The 14,605-nt window shown below is 45.3% G+C and overlaps 1 protein-coding gene across 3 annotated transcripts in view; it reads right to left on the bottom strand.

Moving 5' to 3' along the window:
• LOC125443776 (BTG3 associated nuclear protein) overlaps nucleotides 1-14,605 on the bottom strand; it is a 172,179-nt gene that overhangs the window by 124,927 nt on the left and 32,647 nt on the right. The window lies entirely within an intron of this gene.

Genomic DNA, 14,605 nt, shown 5'->3' with positions numbered 1-14,605 from the left:
CAGTTTGCAGTTCAGACACAAAGACAAAATGTGGTTTATTGCAAATCCAGAACTCTTTCATTATATAGCCATATGCAAGGGAGGGGTAAGTATCAGGTAGGAAGCAAGCAGAACAGTGAAGAGAGTGCAAAAACCCAAGGATTTCCCAGGCTCACTCTCATTACAGCTAAACCACAGTTAGACTGTGATGTCTGTACAAGGCCTAAATCATCCTTGGCTAAGGCACTGTGACTCCAAGGAAACTTCTAGGATTGACTGGTATTTTGATCTAGGAATCACACGAAGGAAGGAAGGAAGGAAGGAAGGAAGGAAGGAAGGAAGGAAGGAAGGAAGGAAGGAAGGAAGGAAGGAAGGAAGGAAGGAAGGAAGGAAGGAAGGAAGGAAGGAAGGAAGGAAGGAAGGAAGGAAGGAAGGAAGGAAGGAAGGCAGGCAGGCAGGCAGGCAGGCAGGCAGGCAGGCAGGCAGGCAGGCAGGCAGGCAATGGTGTGGGGAACAGACTTGGAGTAAGTGGAGAAAACAGTGAACAGCAGCCAGGCACATAGTGATCCATCAGCGTTGTGATGGTTGTCTACATAGGCTAACTAAGCTCTCTTGTTGCTCCAGGTGTTGCTTAAAAAACAAATCAGGAAATTCTCTTTGGAACAACTATTCATTTGTCTGTCCCTTTTATGTGAAAATAAATAAAATCTTTTCAAAACAAAAAATAATTTAAGCAAAAACATTTGGCTGGAGACTTGAGTTCCTTCAGTTTGATTTGGCTTTCATATGTCACTGCAGAGTCAAATAAAAGGCTATTCTCATGAATTTCTCAACCTATGTCAGCTGTGATACAGTTTGAACTCAGACCTTGACAGGCAAGGATTTGGGGTGAAATGGAGGGTGTGGAAGCGAGACGCACACGGCACCAGCTTTTGAAACATTTACACCAGATCTTTTTTTTTTTTGTAAACAGCAACTGTCGAAACTTCATATACGGAAGTGATTGTCATGGAAATAGAAAGATGATACAAAATCAACTTCGATGCTGTGCAAAATACTTCCACAAGAAATACTTCCACTTTCCACACTAGGCTTCAGAAAACATTCACCGTTAATTCCCAGACTGTAAATCATGTTTCATCACAAATGCCTTATGAAAAAAAAATCAATTTCTTATGTTCATTTTCTACCACACGTTACTCTGAAACCCTTGTAAAGCTTTTTCATAAGGCATTTGTGATGAAACATAGATCTGCTACACAATCCTTCTATTTCTGCTCAGTTTAATTACTTGCATAGTGATGTCTTTGCAAAAATTACACAACACCTTCACATGAAACAGACATGCACATACACACGAACGCACGTGCACACACACACACACACGCTTTTAGTTCAACACCATCCTTCTCTGAAAAGTTAGTCTCGGCCGATGTTTCTTTGTTCTTTTTGAAAATCTGCTTTTTTAAAAACCCCAGTGTTTAATCAAGCCTAATAGCTCTTAACACAAAGATGTTCCCCATTGGGAAGTTTCCGTGGTATAAACAGGATGAGTTGTCTCCCTCATATGCAAAGGAACAAGAAGCCCATTTATCCTGAACAAGACATGATAGACTCCAGCCTCTGAAAACATAAATTACCCACCTACTGAAGGACAGAACAAAATTGCTTCCACAACACAAAGAAAAACGTAATTTTAAACACAGCTCAGGGCATCCTCTGTGGCTGCACTTTGACTCTGGAACGCTCCCCTCTCCCCAACCTCTCAGGCTTCAGGCCAAAACACATATATTTACCCCAGGTTTTTGATCAGTGGTTTTATCTTACCAACTTTTAAAACGGTCTGCTTCTCTCTGATGGACAGTTTTTATGCTGCTTACGTCTAGGGCAGTGGTGGCGAACCTATGGCACGGGTGCCAGAGGTGGCACTCAGTTCCCCACTCTGTGGGCACTCGCGCACAAAGTTCATCATGTGGGAGGAAAATCACCACCACCCCCACACACACACACATCTAGGCTGGCCTGGGCATGATCCTTTACCTGGGAGTAAGCTCAGTTGCTGGCAAAGGGGCTAGCTTCTGAGTAAACCCTCCTAGGATCATGATTCACCCATTTGAAGCTTTGCACGGTTGCTTCATTAAGCTTACTCCTGAGTAACGCGTGCCTCGGAGCCGACTGTTTTTTCTAAACTAAAACCTCAGTATTCAGATTAAATTGCCATGTTGGCACTTTGCGATAAATAAGTGGGTTTGGGGTTTCAATTTGGGCACTCGGTCTCGAAAAGGTTCGCCATCACTGGTCTAAGGGCTTGTTTTTAATAGCTTTTTAATACTGTGGTTTTTTAAAAATTGTAAGCCGCCTTGAGCAGGACTGAGAAAAAGGTGGCAAACATATATTCTAAATAAATACTCCAAAAAAAACCAACAATCTAGCAACAACTTCAAGACTAACAAGATTTTCAGGGTATAAGCTTTCACAAGTCAAAGTTCCTTTTGTCAGATAAAAATACTTAACTGGGTTTTTAACTAGTATCCTCCCTATTTCAGTGCAGTTTGCACTTACAAGAAAAGTGTATTTAGGATCTCATACTACACAAGGCCTATCAGATCCCTATTAAGTGATCCTGAGAACACAACTTGAAAACAACAGTGCAACCTTTTTGGGTCAGATCAAAATCCCACTAGTCCAGTGTCCTTTGCCAGAATTCTGACAACTTCTAAAATTGACACAGTAATTTACTTTTGGGAATTCACGTTTGGATCCAATTGTTCTACCCAGCTGGAACCAACATCCAGGGCCCGCTACATTTTCCTCCAATGGAAGCTGACTTTCTCTGCTGTAGGAAGGCTAAGCAGAAGACAGTCACTAGGTCCAACTTTTCTGGGATGAATGAGTAGCGAAACACCCAACTTCATTTTCCATTTGCAATTTAGATGGTTCTTTGTTTCAAAAATGCTTTATTAGAAATACACTGAAAAGTGAAATTGTGAGTGCGTTCTGAAATCGAGAAACCACAAACAAAGGGCAGGGAAGGGATGCATCCAAGACACCAAAATAAAAAAGATATTCAAGAAAGTGCTAAAGCACGGGCGCCCTTCCAGAAAACAGTAAGGGAATGAAGATGACATTCATTAGGACCAGCTATTGGCACAGACTGCAGATGAAGCACGATCCCTGGGCACAGCTCTCAAGGAACACTTGAGAAAGGAATCCTGTTTCTGTACCAGCCATTGCAAAATACTTCAGGCTCTAAGTGACAACAGAATTGAAGATAATGAGGGAAAGATGCATGCAATTAGGACCAAATGGAGTGAAAAACATCAGTCAAGCAATGGAAATAAAACAGGGATGGAAAAGACGCCTGTGCCAGCAAGCGGCAAACCCTCAAGTTATACTTATTTAGCAGGTAGAGCAGCAGTCTGTCTGCGGTGCCCACGCACAGAGGCCTGCCATGAAGGGATTGAGCGTAAAAGCTTTCCTTCCAGCACCTTCTGCAGCACCTAGCAGAACTGCCCCTCACCCTCAGAACTCACAGCACACACTCTAGAAGAGGCAACAGGGCACATCTGGTTTGGGAACCGACTTCCTCGACAGTGGCACTGAGCCGGATGAGTTGGAGGAATGCTTTTCTTTAGCTTTGCTTTTTTTCAAGGCCACTTGGAAGCACTTTTCAGAACTGAGGCCAGCCTATGAGCCCACTGGGAGGTTGGATCGGAGGAAGGAAACCAACGGTGGTGACACCACAAAGGCTGTACAGGCCCACCACTTGCCTTCAGCAGAGCGAAGCGGCTGGGCATCGAGGCCGTAAGAGTCTTCTCCCGGAGCGCCACTTTCAATTAGAAGGCCCTCTCGTGGTGGGCCTTTGGGCAGTGGTGGGATCCAAAATTTTTAGTAACAGGTTCCCATGGTGGTGGGATTCAAACTGTGGCGTAGCGCCAATGGGGCTGGGCAGGGCGCAACAGGGGCATGGCCGGGCATTCCGGGGGTCGGGCATTCCTGGGCGGGACTGTGGCAAGGACGCAGCTGCTGCGCCGGACCTTGGGTGGGAAACGAACGTACGCAGGCACAGGCTGCCACGCACACCGGTGCACCTCCTGCTAGACTGCTTCAAGTTCTGCGCACTACTGCTGAGAGGAGGGGCGTAACTAAGGCAAAAATCACGTGACAAAATCACCAATTAGTAACCCCTTCTCGGCACACACAAATAATTAGTAACCTACTCTCGGGAACCTGTGAGAACCTGCTGGATCCCACCTCTGCCTTTGGGGTAAACAGCCTGCAAGCTTCCCAAGCACTAATATTATGGGATTCACCAGACATAACAGACACAGGGACCGCTAATCAGATTGTGCCATCTTAGTACCACACATGGTACAATGCGAACGCTGACCACAAGGCAACAACTGTTTCTTTTTTTAACAAAATCATAAACAGAATGGCAAAATCTATTGATCCTGGGTGCCCCCCATTGGGTCATGGGGGGCACCCATAGGGCCCACAACAGGCTCACAGCCCAGCTGCTCCTAGCAGCCGGGCCAGAAGCCAGAAGCCTGCTGCCGGCTGCCCCTCAGCCCAGCCCAGCCCTGCCAGGCTGCTCCTTCAGCCGGCGGAGTCTCCGCCAGCTGAAGGAGCAACCTGGCGGGGCCGGGCCAAGGGGCGGCCTGTTACAGGCTCCCAGCCCAGCTGCTCCAGTCCACCAGGTGCCCCTCAGCCCGGCCCTGCCAGGCTGCCTGGGACCGGTGTCAGCTAAGGTAAATGGGGCGCAGCAGAGGAGGCAAGGGGGTGCCCACAGCAGGTGTTGCCCCATGCACCATTTCCCCCTGGTACGCCTCTGTCTCTATGACATGCACGTGTAACTCCCAGCCTTCCAAAGAGTACCAATCACCCATCACAATAAAATGTTCAGCTCCGAATTCCTGGCCCTGACAGCAGCGTAACAGCTACTTGTGAAAGAATTAATTTCAAAGCCTCATGCTTAAGCTAAGTTGCCCGACAGCTCATCCCAAATGCAGAGCGCGCACACAGGGCCCTTCTGTGACTTCCAACCCAGCACCGATTCCAAGTTCTACTGTAACACTGGCTGCTCTTCTGTTCGATGTATTATCTTTGGCCAAGACAAATGGATTGCTGGTGACTTAATTGTTTTTTTCCTTACATTATGGAGAAGATTTATTAAACTGACAAACTCTTCAAAAATGATCGCGAAAGCAAATCCAAGGAAAATGATCTCAGACTTAGGAAACTGGGAACGCAAATTATTTTGGCAAAATGTTATCACCCAAAGGGTTCTGAACATATGGAACACGTTACCACCAAAGGTCCACTGGAAGGAGAACCACAGGACTCTTGGGACAACTGGATTTGTTTTTCAGCAAATACCTTACCGCCACGTGGGGAAAACACAGTTGAAAAAGCTGTAACAGAACTCAGTGATCCATTCATGATATTCATTTACTGTGTTCTTCATGAAGGAAGTCACGGCCTTCAGTTTGCAAGACCTGAGCGAGGCTATTAATGGTAGGACATTTTGGAAGTCTTGGGTGCTGTGTGGTTTCCGGGCTGTATGGCCGTGTTCTAGCAGCATTCTCTCCTGACGTTTCGCCTGCATCTGTGGCTGCCATCTTCAGAAGATCTCTGAAGATGCCAGCCACAGATGCAGGCGAAACGTCAGGAGAGCATGCTGCAAGAACACTGCCATATAGCCCGGAAACCACACAGCACCCCAGTTTCATAGAGTAGCTCATAGGGTAGAGATCCTCTGAAGATGCCAGCCACAGATGCAGGCGAAACGTCAGGAGAGAATGCTACTAGAACACGGCCATACAGCCCGGAAACCACACAGCACCCCAGTGATTCCAGCCGTGAAAGCCTTCGACAATATATTTTGGAAGTCGTTAATTCACAGGGTCGCCGTAAGTCGGAAGTGACTCGACGGCACATAATACACACACGTGTTCTCTTGATACCTATTAGAGTTGCACATGAAATACAATACTGGTAAGAAAGGGGAAAAACCAGTTCCAGGTTACTAAATAGTTTGTAAAATCTATGTCCTTTCTTGAGTTTTTTTCCTGTAACAGTATTTTATTAACTCTTACAAATTCACCATCTGTATGGAGGTTTGCCTGAAGATAAATGCTGTGTTCTTCCCCTTAAGCAACCAACAGTTGCATCCAAGGAAATGGAAGTGTTTGTTCAGTAACTGTCAGATAACGACGTTCCTAAGTGTTGCTCAGTCGCAGAAGGCTTCTGTTTGGCTAGGTTGTGCACTTCTACCAAAAACGCTACCTGAGTTTCTTGCGGGCTGAAACCTCGGTGTGAATATTCATTTATTCAAAGCCATAAAGACCTGGGGGGCTAGTGAACTGCAGCTCTGTGGGGTGTGTACATCTACATTAAGGAAGCTGGATGGATCTTTTTGTTTACTATTTGTATCACATTAAAGTTTTATTAATTTATCACATGTAACCTGAAATATTCATTCTGTTATTGGACGTTCTGTCAACCTTTCTGGTTACCTGGCCTTTCTGGGTTGAAGTTTTATCTTTACTTGTTTGTTTTGGTTCCACCCCAAATCGCCAGGAACTACCCAGCCCGATGCTGACGACCCCCGATGCTGACGACACACAGAATCTTTCCCACCCTTTCTCAAAGCAGCAGGTAATCTGGGAGATCACCCAAGCTCAGCAGTGGAGGAGAGGATCTTTGGTATGGAAATCCATTTGTAATGTTACATCATTAGGTACTTCTGAAGAAGAAGAAGAAGAAGAAGAAGAAGAAGAAGAAGAAGAAGAAGAAGAAGAAGAAGAAGAAGAAGAAGAAGAAGAAGAAGAAGAAGAAGAAGAAGAAGAAGAAGAAGAAGAAGAAGAAGAAGAAGAAGAAGAAGAAGAAGAAGAAGAAGAAGAAGAAGAAGAAGAAGAAGAAGAAGAAGAAGAAGAAGAAGAAGAAGAAGAAGAAGAAGAAGAAGAAGAGGAGGAGGAGGAGGAGGAGGAGGAGGAGGAGGAGGAGGAGGAGTTTGGATTTATACCCCCCTTTCTCTCCTGCAGGAGATTCAAAGGGTCTTACAATCTCCTTGCCCTTCCCCCCTCACAACAAACACCCTGTGAGGTGGTTGGGGCTGAGAGGAGGCATTTATATGCACCTCACTTTTTTTCCACAGGGACCAGCTCTTTCCCCAGATCCACAAAGCGATTTTCTCAGTGATTCCTTTACAACCAAAATGCGAATGTTGCCAGTATTGCATTACAGGTGTACTTAGTCCCACTGCAAAGAAGGGGTTATGTGAAATGCTGTAAAATTCCCCACAGATGAGTTGCCAGGTTGCGCAACTCTGAATTCAAGAACATATGCTTATATAACGGAAAGGCTTTTCATTCACATGTCTGGAATCAATCTGGAAATCCAACTGAAGTATTCAATTAGCTGAACAATGGTCACCAAGATTGTTTCTCCAAAGACTAATAGCTTCCCTAATTCTGTTAATATTTCTAGTTTATTGCTTGTTTTACAAATATTACAGCGATCGGCCTTTGTTGATTTTTATAACAGTGACTGACCTAATTAAAACTGTGGAGACCACAGCCTTTGTTACACGCTGATTTCTACATCATGCCGAAATATAGGAAGCAGATCCGCAGAGAACGCAGCTGCCTTCGGACGTCCCAACAAGCTGGGAATTAAAATGCCAATCGGCAGCTGGTTGCCATCCACGCCTTCCTCCTCCCGCCCCCCTCCTCTTCTAGTGGATGGGACCTGAATGAACACATCTTGCACCTGGATTATGCTCCGATTCATCATGACACCCAAATTCTGACCAAGTGGGAACTGTCCATTCAATCACCTTTCCTATGCTGCTGGAGGAGGTTGATCAAAATAACGAGAGACGCCTGCAAGCACAGCAGCAAACTGCTCGTGCCTGAGTGGCGCTGAACTACAGTGTGATGCAATGCCTCAATGCAACCAGTGTTCAAGGATGCGGTCAGCAATAACTTAAGAGCAGCACAGACCAGGATGTTTGTGAAGTCTGCCATTGAATTTGGAGCTGAAGGGCAGGAGAGCAGCAGGTCACTCTCTGAAGGTCTAGTCTCCTAAAAGCCTAAGAGAAGGAGGAATCCAGAGCAGGGCCTTGACTGAGACAGAATAGAATAGAATAGAATAGAATAGAATAGAATAGAATAGAATAGAATAGAATAGAATAGAATAGAATAGAATCTTTATTGGCCAAGTGTGATTGGACACACAAGGAATTTGTCTCCGGTGCATATGCTCTCAGTGTACATAAAAGAAAAAGACAGGTGGAAGAAACAAGAGATACGCACACCTTTTGGCTGAGATTGGGCAATTAAACCTGGTTATTGTGAAAAATAGCAATAAATCCAAAACTACTCTTGTCTCCTGCAGGTGTCTGCCTGTTATGGGAGAAACTGGACACAGATAGAGAAGTGGAGAAGCAGCCCCTGGCCCGTAGGCACAGCTGTGCTCCCCCCATTCCCCCCAACTTTTACCTCCAGACTGGCAACTGGAGACCAAATGGTGCATGGGGGGGACAGACTGCCATTTAATGCTGATAAGCGGTATTATGCTCCAACATCAGTCTTCTTTTGCTCTTGACTTATTTGCTTACAGTTTCCAAACCCTGACTTGTCTGATAAATAATCCCTTTCAAGTATATTGCGGGTATAGGATTAATTCATCTGTATGCTTACATTACATCCTTACAGAATAACCTATTTTGAGCACCATTAGACACTGCAATTTTGATTAAATAGAGCATTTAGAGAAGGCACCTTCAACCAGTTCTGCATCTATCATTTTCCATGCAACCCCACCCCCACCCCCCTCCCAAAAATCTGTGTTGTCACAAAAGGTTACTGTGTTGGCAAAGAAGAAGAAGAAAAACATTCTCTTATTTTATATTAAAAGGAGGTTCCTCTAGAGTAAAGAAAAATGATCTCTGCCCGTAAAAAAACAGCACAACAAAATTTGAGCTCACTCAAATGTTTACTCTGTTTTCATCCACCAAAACCTCTGTGAAGTCCAGCCTCCATCCACACTGATCAATGTTGGCACTGCAAAAATGCTTTGTTTAAACATTTGATGGGTTATGCTATAAGTTGCAAGAATTTTTTTAAAGTAAACATTTATATTAAAATAAGAATGTCCATATAATCAAAAAATGAGTAGTTTCCAAAAAAATAAAAAATGGGCCAAACCAGATGGGAACCCTGCACACATGGAAACAGTTGAGTGGCTCACCAAGTTTCCAGAAACCATTCTTCGGAGAGACGAGGATAGCTTTGAAAGAATACTTAATGGTTAATTTGGAAAACATTCCAGCCATTACCTTGTCACTGTCTAGGAAATACTGCAGAGGGCAAGGAGGTTACTTCACTGTTTTTCCACCGCAGAAAATGCTAGCACAGGTATTCGCTTTGTCTGGTCTTCCAGACTTCGACTGGATCCTGTGGGAAATCACAAGGAGCCTTTCCTCTGGAGGAGAAGTCATCCCCTGCTTCCTGCAACCTGGGAAGGCCCCGGAAAGCAGCTCCCCAAGCAAACAGATCCATGCAGTGTAATCCACTGGCTTGGTCCTAAATGCCTTGATCCAAACATGCCCAAAGTGATCACACCCCCGAAATCTAGCCCTGCTGTATACTTAGAACAGCTTGTTAATCATAAGTGCGGATGGGTCATGACCAGTAGTGGGATCCAAAAATTTTAGTAACAGGTTCCCTCGCCAGCCCCCCCTCAGCAAACGGGGCAGAGGCGTACCTAGGCAAACCTGAGCCCTGGGCAAAACCTGAGTTGGATGCCCCCCCATGGGCAGCCACCCCACCATGACCCCAAAAAATTTTTTTGCACCAGGTCATTTCTAAATCATCATCACATTATAGAAAATGCCCCAACTCACAAATCTGAACACAGCAATGGTGAAACACACAGGTTCTTTGATAGAGACTGGGGAGATAAAAGGCACGAAAGGCTGAGAATCAATGAATTGCAGTACCTGAAAGGGATTAACCCAGTTCAGGGAGTTACATTATTAGTTGCAATTGCTATATGGAACCTTCACGTTCAAAGGCAGGATGCCTCTCGGGAAGGCGTGGGTGTGGAGACGGAAAAGCGGACCCCATTAGTAACCCCCTCTCGGCACACACAAATAATTAGTAACCCACTCTCGGGAACTGGTGAGAACCTGCTGGATCCCACCTCTGGTCATGACAAGAGCAAGGTGCAACTCATTCCCCTCCGTCTATCTTCAAGGTCGTTTCCTTAAACATCCCACAAAGTGAGCGTTGCTGTCGGTACTGTCCCAATGCTATAGACTCAATCCCTCATATCCTGCTTTACTGTTCGAGGTATAATGATATTAGAACCGATCTGGGAGCTTTACTACCTCTAGAATTCATGTTTCTCTCAGACAAACAAAAAATGCCTAAGCTATTGAACAGCCCTCATGTAGAAATTTCTGAAGCAGTTGCTACATTTTCAATCCATGTTCTACATGATATGTAACAATGATCCTGTTTTTGTGTTTGGAATGTATGGGACTTCTGGTTTATGCCTAATAAAGGTTTTTGGACTGGATTGGATTGGAACATGCCCAAAGTGTCACCTTGCCCTTGCTCTTATGCCAAACTAGTACAAACGCCATTTACCTGCCTTTTCAGGTGTGCTGCAAGGCATTCCTGATGTGTGCCACACAAGTTTTAAACCTCCTTCAAACAAGGACTAGACCAAGTTGAGCAGTTCTCAGAAAGCTACAAAACCCCTGATTCCTCCCCCCCCCCCAATTCTGGAGGCAGTTAAACCAGTGTGACGTTTTATGAACATCAGATTAAATGTGGTTCTGTTATACATAGGTTTATCCGTTCAAAATTATGAGGGGGGGGCATGGGGGAAGAAAGCGGAATCAGAAAATTATTATTTAATAACTGTGGAAGCTGTAATCATTTTAGGTGAGCAGCCCATACCGCCTGGAAAGTCTACACCGCCTGAGGCAGAAGCAGCTAAGTTTGAGCCCTCACTTGGAGCTAGGGCTTCAAGAATTCCTTACGCCCCTAATACCAAAAATGACCCTGATTCTCTCTACGCACCCAGGACAGGCAGCAACAGAGATGGCCTGGGAGCTGCTTCTGAATTTGGAAATGCACCCGGCTGATTTGCCAAAGCCTGAGCAGTTAAAGCAAAGCACTTGATCTTTCATTGCCTGGATGTTTATTTTAGACTAAAGAGGAAGTAGCTGAATGTATTGTCGAAGGCTTTCACGGCCGGGTTCAACTGGTTCTGATGGGTTTTCCGGGCTATGTGGCCGTGGTCTGGCGGATCTTGCTCCTAACATTTCACCTGCATCTGTGGCTTGCTCCTAACGTTTCGCCTGCATCTGTGGCAATCCACTGACTTGGTCCTAAATGCCTTGATCCAAACATGCCTCTGAAGATGCCAGCCACAGATGCAAGCGAAACGTTAAGAATGAGATCCACCAGAGCACGGCCACACAGCCCAGAAAACCCACCAGAACCAGGAGGTAGCAAGATTATCTATCTATTTATTTGTTTGTTTGTTTAACCTTCTATTTATTCATTTTTTTATCTTCTAAGAATGTATTCTGCCCGTCCAGTCTCTTAGCACAAAGACTACTGCAAGTGGAAATTAACACAAAGCACAAAACAATTTGCCCATGCCCTTCCCAAACTAAGCTTACCCCCAAGAGCTAGGATGCTGCACTGTCCAGAGGTCAACTGAGCAGGGCCACAAAAGGACACTGATTTACATGTTCCAAAGAGATGAAGCAAATGAAAATATCTATCTGTAAAGCATCATATCACACCGAGCACACACACAAATATACAGATACGCGCAGATGTATTTAAGTTCACTTGACACAGAGCTCCCCCTAGAGCATAAAGAAATATTTTCAAAAATTTAACCACCGGTTCATATTGATAAGAAAATTATGAATTTTTTTATACATTTCCAACCCATCCGTCAAGACTTGCTCTGCCTCTTAGTAATGAGCTGTCGACAGCTCCAATTTCCAAGCTGTTGAGCTCAAAAACGAATGGCTCCCCTATATGAGCACAAGCCATTCGGAGACAGCCATCAGCCTGATTTGTTTCAGCTTCTGGAGGACAGGCAGTCTGAAAACAGAAGGGCTTGGATCCCACTTCACAGCAACACAAACGCCAAGGGACACAACAACTGCATCATCAAGGCTATGCCCTTCAGTCAGCTTCTGCTATTCTGTGCACTTACCATGCCACAAATACCGGTATTTAGAATTTTCTATAGTAGTTCAAACCCAACACATTTCTCCCACCGGCACCCTGTTCTACATTTTTTAAATTGTTTTGTAAAGCTACCTTTAAGTTAAAAAAAAAGCTTGAAAAAGCACATCAGATGCACAATGTTAATTACACACTTCTCTGCTCCACAACTGAACACACATGAAGGCGGGGGCGGAGCACTCACGGGGACAAGTGGGGTCACATGTCTCTGGGCGCACACCAGCTGGTCATGAGTGGGGTGGAAAATTCCCCCCCCACACACGTGACCACCCCTCCCCTTGGCTCCCCTTGGTCTCTGCCAGTCGAAGGAGCAGCCTGGGTGGGCCGCTGCCGGGTGCAGCAGGCTCCCGCCGACTAAGGTAAGTGCGGCGCAGGGGGCAGGGTCGGTGCCCAGAGCAGGTGTTTCCCGGATGCCACCCCCTCCCCCACCCCGCACCTCTACATGAAGGTGTCTTACACTGAATGAGACCCTTGGTATGTCAAGGTCATTCTTGGCTTTTCAGACTGGCCGCAGCTCTCCCGGGTCTCCCGTTGAGGGGCTTCAACATTATGAACCACCTGATCCTTTTCAAAACCGGAAATGCTGGGGACTGGACCCAGGGCCTTCTTTATGCCACGGAGGAGCTCTGCCCCTGAGGCCCAGACCAACCACAGGCTTTCTGTGCAAAGTCCTTTCCAAAATGTGGCCTCCAGGAAGTCTCACTCAGTTCTGTTATTCCTCCTGAATAACTGGACTAGATTTGTTGTGTGAGTTTGGAGTGTGAAATTATAGACAGCGCTTTGAAGTCCTGAGGCTTTGCTGGCTGAGTATTTTTGGGGTCCAGCGAAATTACTCCTAGTCTTCAAAAGAACAATGGCAGGTGGGGGGGGGGGTAGCTAAGGAGGAATTGCTGCTACTAAAGCAGGGTTCTCAAAACTGTACATAAATTTCAGCGGAAATTTTAATTGCTGGGTCTCCCAAAGGCTGTTTAGCCAGCATTTACAAATACAATAATCCTGCTAAACGGTCAACATCTGTCTCAGTGAAAATCTATGCCAAAGAATCATGTTGAAAAGGTCAACCTTTTTAGTCCAATAGCAAGGGTTTCCCTTAAACAAACAATTTATGCAAAATTATTGCCTGCCCTGATATATCGGGGGGGGGGGGGGGGGGGAAGGGAATGAACGATCACCTATTGCATTGCATACTGGTCCATATTATGAGGAAGGGAAGACAGAAGCCAAATGCATTTACTTTGTTTTTGGGGTTTTTTAATACGGATACACATGGAAACACAGAGAAGTGACATCAATTCTGCAGTCATATTTTCGTTCCTACGAACTGGAGGGAACGCTGTGAATGAATGAACTGTATCTCACCCGCCACACCCCACTTACATGGAGGCAAAGGGCCACAATCTAAATCTTCTTTGAAGGCAAACATGTTAGTCAGGACAAGACAATCTTGTACTCTGGGATCAGAGCCCTGCAGCCATCTCCAACCAAGTGACAAGCCATGTAAATGACAACGTGGGAAAAGGGGAACATTCATGAACAGATAAACCCAGCGAAGTAACAAAGCAGCCAAATTTTATACCACTTACGGCTTTGAGGTCCTGATTGTTTTGCGGCTCCAGCCCATTTTCTTTACCCAGACATCTAGTTTTCTCTATGGAGGGATTGATTTATGCGTGTTTTACCTGCATCTGTTTGCGGCCGGCCGGCCCAGGCCCAGCAGATTGTGAGAACCTGGTCCTCGGGCCCCCCTCTCCCAATGCAAAGCATATTCTTTGCCACATGTAGGACAGGACTGGTGGTTGTATAACACTCTCATTTTGCTCCGAATATAGTGGCTACACAAAGCATGCTAAACAAAGATTATTAGAGACATATTGAAAATGGCCGCATTCCAGTATCGCTCATTTTCTGAGACTTGAGGAGCAGAACAGAGCAGACTTCGGAGACTGAAAAATTGCTGACATGGCTATCTTGTAAACAATACCATTTGATGGGAATTTCCTGTTTTTTTAAAAAAATGTTTAGAATTGCCAAATTAATTGTTTACTTTCAGAAGAGTTCCATATGAACGGAAGGGCATAATGGGATCATGCTGGTGCATCACGCTGCTTCCACAGAACCGCATTTCAGCTCAACTGCAGCACAAAGAAGCAGTTTTGAAAGCCTTATATATTTTTGAAATTTTAAACGACGTGCTTCAGATCTATTGGAGCCCTGGAGTCCCTTGGAAAAATTACTCTGTTCTGGATACACCCCAGGAACGTCTGTTCGGTTTGCACCAATAAGAGCCGCTAATGAAAGAAAGTTGGACCATTTCTTTGCGCGTTGATGTGTTGTGTTTC

The sequence above is a fragment of the Sphaerodactylus townsendi genome, linkage group LG14 (assembly GCF_021028975.2).
Source record: "Sphaerodactylus townsendi isolate TG3544 linkage group LG14, MPM_Stown_v2.3, whole genome shotgun sequence".
Lineage (NCBI taxonomy): Eukaryota > Metazoa > Chordata > Lepidosauria > Squamata > Sphaerodactylidae > Sphaerodactylus > Sphaerodactylus townsendi.
The sequence above is the reverse complement of the archived record's forward strand: the minus strand, read 5'-3'. Positions and strand labels throughout refer to the sequence as shown.